The sequence below is a fragment of the Medicago sativa genome, chromosome 3 (assembly GCF_051527215.1).
Source record: "Medicago sativa cultivar Bolivia chromosome 3, Bolivia_mono, whole genome shotgun sequence".
Taxonomy (NCBI): domain Eukaryota; kingdom Viridiplantae; phylum Streptophyta; class Magnoliopsida; order Fabales; family Fabaceae; genus Medicago; species Medicago sativa.
This window is the reverse complement of record NC_140751.1, coordinates 24,837,666-24,849,427: the sequence shown is the minus strand read 5'-3', so window position 1 is coordinate 24,849,427 and position 11,762 is coordinate 24,837,666. Positions and strand designations below refer to the sequence as shown.

General features: G+C 32.6%; 1 pseudogene; it reads right to left on the bottom strand.

The window, feature by feature from the left end:
- Positions 1–9,884: 9,884 nt before the first annotated feature.
- Positions 9,885–11,000, bottom strand: LOC146936601 (aspartic proteinase CDR1 pseudogene; annotated as a pseudogene).
- Positions 11,001–11,762: the final 762 nt, after the last annotated feature.

Below are 11,762 nucleotides of genomic sequence, written 5' to 3'. Positions count from 1 at the left end.
CCAAATAATGCCTTAGTAAAATACTTTTAGCAACAACTAAAAATGGAATCTTTCACCACACTGTAAACAGTAAACAATACATTGAACCTCTCTTTTTTCATTCATTAAAATTTCAAAGTATAGACATATATATTTTGAGGAAAATCATTTACCAGAAAAATATATTAAAAAACAGCAATTTCATGTGATCTGAACAAACCCATCAAATCTCCAAAAACACACAAAGTAGAATGTCATTTCATAACAACTACTCAACATAATTACACGAACTATCATGAAATTTTAAACTAGTGAAATCACTAAATAATTTAAAAAAAAAAAAAAAACTTGAAATGTGGTGAACATAAAGAACCTGTATCTAATTTGATTACGGTCAGATTAAAATGGTGTGACAAAATTAGAAGAGTTTGAGCAAGGTTTAATCTAAGTGAGATGGAATCGAATGAAATTCATCACATTCTTTTAGAGTGTGCGTTGAACAGAGGAATGTTTTGAGGTCATGTAAAGTTTTGAGAGAATTCAAATAATTTTAGGTGAATCCCATTATTTGGAATTTGGATAATAATTTAAAGAATTTCAAAATGATAGAAATTTATGAAGTATTTTGTTAAAGTTAAATTTAGAGAATTTTGAATGACACCTAAAAGCTAAGAATTTCAAATTTCTTCATTGTTATAATTTTTCAAATTTTGCATTTTGATCCTTAAATTTTACAAAAATGAAAAATTAATCAAACAACAAAAAGGTATATTAAACCCTTTAAGCATTGCAAAGCAAGAACCTCTTCAATTTTAACAAACAGAATAATAGAGAAAAGAGAAGGAATAAGCATTAGATTTTTGATAAATTATGCACAATCATAAAAACTTACCTAAAATAGTTTGTAGGTTTCATTATAATTGGTTTAAGAATAAAGTAAACTCACTAAAGTGTAGATAATCCAGCAATTCAAAAATAAAATAAAAGAAGTAAATTAATTCCTTAAGCAACACAAAATAAGATATTTTTTTCTTTAAAAAAAAAAACTCAATGATTGCAAGTCCTTTTCAAAAACTCATGAGTTGCAACAAAACATGATACTACAACTTAAAAGTGTAAACATTTTAAAGCAATCATACATAAAACTCAAACAAATTTTGTGTCTGGCTTACAATCTTAATAGGAATGATTTATTTATAACATTTTTTTCTCTTACAAATGCTACATAACATGAACAAAGGATAGCAAATATGGCAAACATTGTCTTTACAAAATCAGGTATGTTATCAAACATATCTCTATTGGATGGTATCATACGTGATAGGTATATCATTTAAGCCTCAAGAGATGAATATAAGGTGGATCTGTTGGTTTATATTCCCCTAAAGCCGTATTTGTAAACGCAAAAATCGTAAGAAAGACACCAGAAAGCAATAGCAAAACCTCAACTCATGTGAAAACGAAAATGCAGATAAAGATAACATCTTTTGAGGAAAAAAACCTTTTTGAAATTGAATGAGGAATTTTGTGACATTTTTGGCAGATTGGTTGTCCATCATTCTTACCTCTTATGTAAAGGGTGATATCTTTGTTGTTATGACAAAACAAATCTCAGTGTGTGTATATATAGTACTTGAAATAAGTCAATGGTCCATTAAGCTATTCCTTTCGTGTTCCTCATAGGCATTCATCACTAATAATGATACTTAATGTGCATGTCTATTTTCAATGTTAATTAATTATTTTGTTATATAACTTCTAAAAACGGTTTGAATGCCATTAGTACACATTTATATCGAGTTTGCATATTCCAATGGAAAATTAAAACACGCATTCATTTACATTTAAAGGAGAAAAAAATTAGGAAATGATTCATTAAATAATTTTAAGGTGTATAGTTGTGAGAAAAAATTACGGTATCACCTGAATCAAGAGGCGCTGAAGCTTTAAGCTGCGTTGGGAGCTTTAATCATGTGCAGGAGTCAAATGTGTGAATTAAATGCAGTAGAATAAATTCAGATTGACTGATTAGGAAATGCTCTCAAATTTGAAATGAATTGCCTTAAATTATTTAATGAATGACAAACCTGTGTTAAAAGGGTGAGGAGGTCAAACCTGTGAATTAAATGCGTTAGAATGGGAGGGAATTTGCTAGGTTAGATTTAGGGTTAGAGTTAGAGTTAGCTTGACCAGACAAGCTTTAGTAAGTAACATATATTTTTTATCAATAACAATGCTATATTCGGCGAGCCAAAATATTTCTGAAACTGTAAAAGCTGTGTGTTAGGATGTGGTTTTTTTTTTTTTTTTTTTTGCATAAGTAGATCATTACGGTATCTTTGTCCCGAAAAACAAAATGTATCTCCTAAACAAACCCTATAAAAGCTGTGCACGCCCAAACAAACCCTAGTATCCATGGCAGCAGATTGGTCTGACCTTCCTTCAGAACTTGTTCAACTAATTTCACAAAAACTTGAGACTGAACTTTGCCTCCTTTGCTTTCGTTCTGTATGTTCAGCATGGCGTTCTTCTTCAATCCCTAACCACAAACACAAAAACCTTTCACCCTTAAACCTTCCACAATTCGCACAACCCAAATTTGACCCATTCAATATTCGAAATATTCTAAATATCAAATCTTTTACCAGCCACCTCATCAAACACACCATCTTTCTCATCAAACCACCACAACAACAACCATCTCTCAACCCTTGGTTGATCGGAATCGGTCCTGATTTCAAAGGTAAACTTCAACTCTGGCATCCTTTCTCATGTGACCAAAGTTTATCTTCAGATTTCAATAATGTGCTTGACTTTAACAAACTCTCGTTTCGAGTTCTCGGTTGCATGTCCTACTTCTACATACACCACCTGATTGGAGGATATCAGAGTTCCTTTAGCCATTGTGTTGCTGCCGTGAGTTGGGGGGAACAACGTCCTTGTTAGAATGTGCTGCATATTTCTAGAATTCTCTAGAATGCATTAGTAGTTTATAGAATGATGTACATGCCTAGATTTCTCTAGAATAGTTTAGTATGTTTTAGAATTAATTAATACTACACATGTAGTAGGAAATATCATGAAGAATCTAGAAAGAACTATCTAGAACATGACATCCACACTATAAATAGGCAAGCATGTACTCATTTGTAATCAATCCAAATAATCCAATAAATCCAATTTGGAGAGCAATACAATATATTCTTGCTCCAAGTCCTCACACTACTTACTACTATATTTCAACTATCAACTAAAGTCTTCTTCACTGTCCAACTACACTCTTAACTATCACTACTACCTAAACTACTAACAGTGGCATCAGAGCTACGTTCGATCATATATTGGGCGTAGACAATTTATCCACCTAAATTTCAACCAAACCCTCCTTATATTCTACACAATTTCTAAACTTTTCCCTAAGCCATGGCTAATAACATTCAACCATCATCTATGATTATCCCTACCTTCAATGGTGAAAACTATGATTTTTGGAGCATTAAAATGAAGACATTTTTTTTCTCTCAAGATTTATGGGAGATTGTAGATGAAGGATTTACTATTCCCACAGACATTTCAACTCTTAATGCAGCTCAGAAAAAAGAGTTGAAGGAAAATAAACAGAAAGATGCAAAGGCATTGTTCTTTCTGCAACAAGCGGTAGCAGACAGTATCTTTCCAAGAATAATGGGAGCTACAAGTGCCAAAGATGCTTGGGGTACACTAAAGGAGGAGTTTGAAGGAAGTGACAAGGTACGTGCCATTAAACTTCAGACTCTAAGACGTGAGTTTGAGTTATTAAAAATGAAAGAGTCTGAGACCGTAAAAGAATATTATACCAAGATAAAAGAACTAGTGAGTCAAATGAAAACTTACGGGGATAATATTCTCGACAAAAGAATTGTTGAGAAAATTCTAATATCTATTCCTCGTAAGTATGATGCAATTGTTACTACGATTGAGCAAACCAAAGATCTGTCTACTTTGTCAGTGACAGAATTAATAGGCTCATTAGAAGCTTATGAGCAAAGATTGAATAGGCATGATGATGATACAATTGAAAATGCCTTTCAATCAAAGCTTAAATTACGGTCTCAAAATAAAGGATTTGGAGGAAACAAGAAAAATGGAGAAAATTCTAGAAACAAAGATATTTCTAGAAATTTCTCAAAGAAAAATCAAGATGATTATCCTCCATGTGGCATATGCAAGAGGACCAATCATGCCGAGAAATATTGTCGATGGCACGGAAAACCACAATGTGGATACTGCAAGAAATTTGGACATGTGGAGAAGGACTGCTATAGCAAAAATAAGCATCAAGCAAACTTTGTTGAAGAGCATGAGTGTGAGAAGGACCAACGTGACTATGACCAACATCTTTTTTATGCCACACAAGATTCCAATGAAGAATTGAGTAGAAATTGGTACTTGGATAGTGGTTGCAGCAATCACATGGCCAAAGATGAGAGCATCTTCAAGGATATTGATTACTCTGTCAAAGTAAAGGTTCGACTGGGAAACGACTCAGTCGTGGAATCTAAAGGCAAAGGCACTGTGATGGTGGAAACTAAGAAAGGTACGAGGTTCATCAATGATGTCTTACTAGTCCCCAATCTTAAAGAAAATCTTTTAAGTATTGGTCAAATGATGGAGAAAGGATATATTATACACTTTGAAGGAGACACATGCTCAATATTTGACAACAATCACAAAAGGAAAGAGATAGCCAAAATAAAAATGGAGAAAAGAAATAGAAGCTTTCCAATAAGCTTCAAATATACTACTAACACTGCCTTCCAAGTTGAAGTTGATGAAAATTCAAGCTGGAAGAGGAATGCAGGACAAGTTGAGAGAAGCAGCATTACCATTCCAATAAAACAATCAAACAGTGAAACTATAGAAGAAGCAATTGAGGAACCAGGTACGCCACCTTCACATTCTCAACAAAAAACTTCTTTAAAATCTACTCCAACAAGAGTGGGATCACTGGTGGATATATATGAAACTTGCAACTTGGCTAAACATGAGCCTAACAACCATGAAGTGGCGTCAAAACCAGAATTATGTGCCAAAGGCAATGGAGGAAAAGATCTAAGACTAAGAAAATCATTGAATGGGCATAATAAACATCCTCGAGCATGGTACATAAGAATTGATCAACATTTTATCAATCAAGGATTTGGCTAGATCAAGATTTGAGCTACTACGAATTATGCTTGGAGTTACCGAAATATGCATCAAGGAGGAGTGTTAGAATGTGCTGCATATTTCTAGAATTCTCTAGAATGCATTAGTAGTTTATAGAATGATGTACATGCCTAGATTTCTCTAGAATAGTTTAGTATGTTTTAGAATTAATTAATACTACACATGTAGTAGGAAATATCATGAAGAATCTAGAAAGAACTATCTAGAACATGACATCCACACTATAAATAGGCAAGCATGTACTCATTTGTAATCAATCCAAACAATCCAATAAATCCAATTTGGAGAGCAATACAATATATTCTTGCTCCAAGTCCTCACACTACTTACTACTATATTTCAACTATCAACTAAAGTCTTCTTCACTGTCCAACTACACTCTTAACTATCACTACTACCTAAACTACTAACAGTCCTGTTATCGTCACTCATGGTGAGTTCACTCCTTTTGAGTTCACTCAGGCGGTGATGATGTTTCGTTGTGGGGGCGATAGTTGGACTACCATCCCCAACATGTCAAACTCCCATGGAGGAAATGTTTGTGTTTTCAAAGGGCGGCCTTGTGTGGTAGACAAAACTGGTCGGACTGTCATGATTGGACCGGATTTGACCACTCATTTGATCGCTGAGCCGGTGTTTGGTGGGAAAAGTAAATTCTTGGTCGAGAGTAGTGAGTTTGAGCTGTTGCTAGTGGATAGATATGAAAATAATTATTGTGTTCCTGTATGGTTTGATATGTTTAGGATTGATGTGTTTAGGCTTGATGAGAAGAAGAAAAAGTGGGTCAAGTTGGCGAATTTAGGAGACAAGGTTTTGTTCTTGGGGAATGGATGTTCGTTTTCTGCATCTGCTTCCGAGTTGGGTTTTGCCAATGGGAATTGTGTCATCTATAGTACATCTGATAGCTTCCACGATCTTAATATCAGGAAATGTGAAATGAGTGTTTTTCACTTGGATCAAGGTCAGGCTTCACCTTTGTCGGATTATCCTGAATATTTCAAGTTGTTCTGGCCACCTCCAGAGTGGATTGCCGAGTTGCGTTCGTAACAGAGATGGAGTCAGAGGTGGTTGTTCCAAAGGTATTAAGAGAAGGTAGTTAACTCTTTTTAAAACTTGTTTCAACTTTCACTTAGCTTGTCTTGGTTTTATCTATGTCATCTGAATTCTTTTTCTCTGATATTTAACCACTGTACCTGTTTTTTAATCACTTGTAAACTGTCCTCATAGGTCATTATATATTTTTGAATCACTTGTAAATATGAAGCTTATTTGTGGTATACTACATCCATCTTTTTGAAAGAAATTGGATGATGGAATATTGCATGGTTTAGTATAAAAAAACTAGTCATCTAATATGTTATATTTTTCATCTAATTTGAGGTTTGTTGCAGTTTCTAAGGTGCAAAAGAAGCATTTTATAGTGGCAGCTTAAAAAAATATGTTTCATTATATGTGTTGAAGTTGATCTTAAGTGTTTCTCCTAATTATTTGGCATGTCAGTTGAATTCATTCCCTGTCATATTTCAACTAGTTTTGCAGTCAGAGAAAATCACGTTAGTTTAAGAAACTGACCAAATGTTATCGTGAACTGAGAGCAATAATGATCTTTAGAGTCTAGTTCAATAATGTATGTATGGGGATATATGTAGTACATCACCATGGCTAGTTATTATAATTGACGTTTCTAAACTAGATGTAACATTGTTGATGAGTTTGATTATCTTCTTTTATTCTTACTTTTCCAGACAACATGTTTTGCAATGAATTCCTAATTCTTAATTACATATTCATATGAAAAAGATGCTGGAAAAAGTGGTTGAATTTGGATTGTTATGTTATGTTATTTTGATTTGATGTTGACCACTTGTATTATGAATAATTATGGTGCTGTTAATTTGAAACTTATCAGATACAGTTATATGTCTAACAATAACTCCTTTTGGGGTTTAATGAAATAAGAGTCATGGTTCTTTGATTCTTTCGTCATTACAATCTTTCGACCGAGTATCTTAAAACTGTTATTATGGACTAAAGCCTATCTCCTAAAATCTTCTCTATTTATAGAAGGGATATTATGAACTACTCCATTATTTACCAAACCTTATGATGTCATTTGAGAGAGAATTTTTCTGATTCAAAAAAAGAGAGAGAATTTTTTGAACATAATTAACCCATCTATTGTCTAATAACATTAGTGTTTGGAATGCTAGTTTCTCCATAGTTTGTATTCGAGGGCATGATATATGTAACTATGGTTGCAAACTCTTGTTTCTTGTTTCCCTTGTTAAAAAGCACATTGTGAAAAATGTAGTTCTGACTTTATCTGTCCTCTTTGTTTCTCGTTTACTTTGATCAGGTTATGATAGTTCATCCTTTATTATATAAATTTTGAAGTTTTCTTCGTTGTACATAAATCATGTACTTATTACTTGGTGTGTAATTCTCACTATTAGATATATAGAAAATGAATTTATCATTTTATTTTTATAAATTTTCTCTGATTTGATTTATTAAGATTTTGATCTTTTCATTTAGTTTTAACAGAAACTTTTGTCACTTTATACAGGGGCGAGGGAAAGAAAGAGGACATGAGACAACAATGGCTTCACGCACAAAACATGGCAATATGCAAATTTAATCTCTTGTTATTATATCCTGAGAGCATGACCATGAAATTGGCAAAAGTGTTATATTTCCAAGAAGATATTTAGATAGGCCATATTTAAGAGTTCCATAAAGCTAGGCCATAAAGCTAGGATCCAGTCTCTTTGTCTGTTCTGCCTATCTATGTTGGAGTTCCTTTCATCATTTAGTTTGATCCATATATTGCCTCTTATTTACATACTGCCAAAATCTTAAAATATTTGACAAATTAGTTGGCAGAGTTTTAGTATAGTTTTATTGATATTTATAAGCTTGACTCAAGTGAGAGTGCAGGTTCTTACATTCACTCTTCATGATTTGGTTGTTTTATGATTTACTTTCTCACCGTAAATTATAGAATGAATCCGGAGTGCTAGCAAATTCATGGTTTTGATAGTGAACTATGTATATCTTGTTAATTTTATCCCCTCTGCTACAGATTTTATAAATTTGGACTGGTATGATTGTATTGATGATGTATATTATGGAGTGAGTTTATTATATATGAAATATGTTCATATAACTCTACAAGAGTATTATTACATGTTGGTTAAATAGATATAGTTGAAGATTAAGTAATCGTTGGATGCAGAGGAATGCTATATATTACAAACAACTTGTACATACATTTGTTTTTCAAGAAAACAAGAAATGATGTTGTTGGTGTTTGACAGAAAATATGTGTCGAGTGGCCAATAAGATGATTTTTCATTTCTGTTGTGGGGAAACTGTTTGTTTTACTAAGCAATTTTTTGTTGGATTGATGGAAATAGAAATTTGATCTTGAGGACAAAATCATTTTCAATGGGAAAAACAACATCTTAGTAACTATAATATTCTACTTTCTCTTATAAATAAATTTCTGCAACTATCTTATATATCATTAAATTAAGTTGTGTCTCCTATATTTGGTTTCTCAAGATGTGTCATGTTATTACTGTCAATGAAAACTACTCTAAACTGTCACGCTGAATTAAAACTGCTTTTTATGTAGGTTATTCATTTGTCTTCTCATCATTATGATGTTTTTTAAACTCTGTATCATGGTTCATTTTCATTCATTCAACACTCATCTTTATAATAATTAATATTTATGTGTTAATGAAGAGGATCTTAGTCAAAAGTTAAACAAATTTGATGTACCAAAGTCCTAACAGGAACATTTCTTGATGGGATAATTCTAAATATGCATCTTCTCTTAAAGAACCATGAGACTGAAAGCTATATGATACTGCAAACCATGCAGGTCATTCTTAAATTCATGAAATCTGTACAGATAAATTTAAGAGTGACTCCTACAAACAAGTATAAATGAAAAATTCTACTAATTTGATCCATAATAATTTGTTTGCGACCAAATTCAGTCTTTGACAAAAAATAATATCTAAATTCGTCTCTAACATTTGACTCACATTAATTTACTACCAAATTTACTTCATAAATTCGTCGACGAGAAGAGGGTACCATTTAGTTCTAGCAAGAACAAAAGTTCCTTGATCATCCTTGATACAAATATGTTGCATTTGTATTTTAGCCTTGTCGAAAAGGATGCATCTAAGTTGCATTTTAGGCATCCTAATACCAGTTTCATCCACTTTACAACTGTTGGTACCGTCATGTGCGGATCAGGTCCATGTCTAATCTGTCTTGCCACGTTCCAGCATCCATCAGATGCACTGCACAATCAACTACCGCATAACTAGAAACCGTTATATTTACACCCAAACTTGAAACTTTAGTAAACACCATAAGTTCTTTAAAAAAAAAAAAAGTAAACACCATAAGTTACCATTCTTATGATTTATTTATGAATAGAAAAATGAAGACTGTGATTGTTTATACAAGTTAATTAGAGGCAGAATGTTGTGATTTAACATCTACATTGCGATTTTTATTGTCACTTTTTAATTTTTTTGTGACATGAGCAGTGGTGATTAATAAAGGTTTGCTTGTTAAAAAAGATAAAGTACAATGGAAAACTAAGATGTAAAAATAAGCAATTATTATTATTATTGTGATATAACCAAATTTAGGTAAAGCACGTCTACACTCCATCAATACTTGGTACAATCGGCAGGCTTAAACGAGATAATTTCTTTTTCTAGGTCATAGCCAATTAACAAGTTATTTTGAGCTAAGTTCCCAAAAATTTCAACACCGTTAGATGAGATGAAACCAAAGCACATAATCCCCTCTTCAAATGGAAAAAATGTGCCATTAGAATTTAGCTTAACATCTGCACCATTAAAATGTGCAGTAATGTCAGGAACATTTAGTTGTTTCCCAGTAGTATTATAGCAGAGGCTTAACTGATGATCAGGAGGTTCGATAGGAGTTGAAACAACCATTTCACCCGAAACAACAGCATCATCTCCGAAATTAAGTTTGCTAGAGGAGTTAGACTGACTAGAATCACTATTAAAAGGGATCAAACAGTAAGAGAATTTGCTACCAAATGAGGAGCCTACTTGATTTATAAGTGACATTGGTCCCCTTCCCATTCCAACTATACCCGAGCTTTGACTACTATCTGTCAGCACATTTGCATGTCCACATCCCACCACAACATTGGGAACTATGATACTAGAGCCGGAGGTCGAATCTAATGTTAAAGTCTCGTTACTAAGATCCCCTTGTGACTTTACATCACCACCATATGTAATATAATATTCACAAACATCTCCGCCGTGGGAGCAAGAGATATGTGTCTCATTCGTATCTTTACATATACTAGAAGAGCATGGAATATTTTTGTAACTGGAAGATTTTGAAGGATTAAATATAGGAGAGGTTTGATTGAAACATGTATGACAAGGCTGGCATTGAAGCCAAACTAAGTTACTACCTGTATCCATAAAACCATAAGCCTTAAAGGGTGGGGTACCAACTGAGTAACTAATGAGATACTCACCTGATTCTGGGGTTAAAGTTGATACAGGTTGATTTGTATTGAGAGAGATTTGTTTGGTGAAGTGATTGACACGATTGATTGAACGACGCACAACATTATAAACTCTTTGGAACTTAGTTTCTGTCGGATGGTAGAGAGGTGATTTTGAGGAGTCACGATGAATGAGTTCAACACTGAAACCGTTGTTCAAACCATGAGAGAGAAAAATTAAACAAGAAAGACAAAAGAAAATTAGCGTGAAAATTGAAAAACGACACATTCCTAGTGGTTTGAGGTTTGAGAGTTTTTGCCACAAGTTATGTATTTATTTGACTTTCCTTAAAAAAATTGTATTTATTTAACTTTAATATTATGATATTATCTTTGACCAATATCTTCAACAAAATAAAAAAATCTTTGATCAATAATAACATTAATATTTTTCAACCAAATTAAATTTAAGATTATTACTAGTGATCAAAATTAAATAAAATAAGAAAACAAAAGAAAACAAGTGTGAAATTGAAAAACGACACATTCGTAGTGGTTTGAGGTTTGAAAGTTTTCTGCCACAAGTTATGTATTCATTTGGCTTTCCTTTAAAAAATGTATTATTTGACTTTAATATTATAATATTATCTTTGACCAATATCTTCAACATTAATGTTTATTAATCAAATTTAAGATTATTACTTTTATAATATATATATATATATATATATATATATATATATATATATACTAGTTATAAACTCGTGCTTCGCACGGGTTGAACACTATTATTTTGAAAATCTTTGTTATATGTTTGAATAAGTTAATATGTTGTCAACCGATTAATTCAAATGTATGTTTACTAATGTATTATTTTTAGACGCAATGCGTTGTATCTTATAAATGCATAATTGCTTGGATTCTAAACTTCCGATTTTTCCAAAGACATGTCCTGAAACTGCCATCGACGACAATGTAGCTATATAGAAAGTGCCTCTTTCATTATGATCAAGAGAATTTGGTGTAGCTATATAGTAAACATTATCATGCT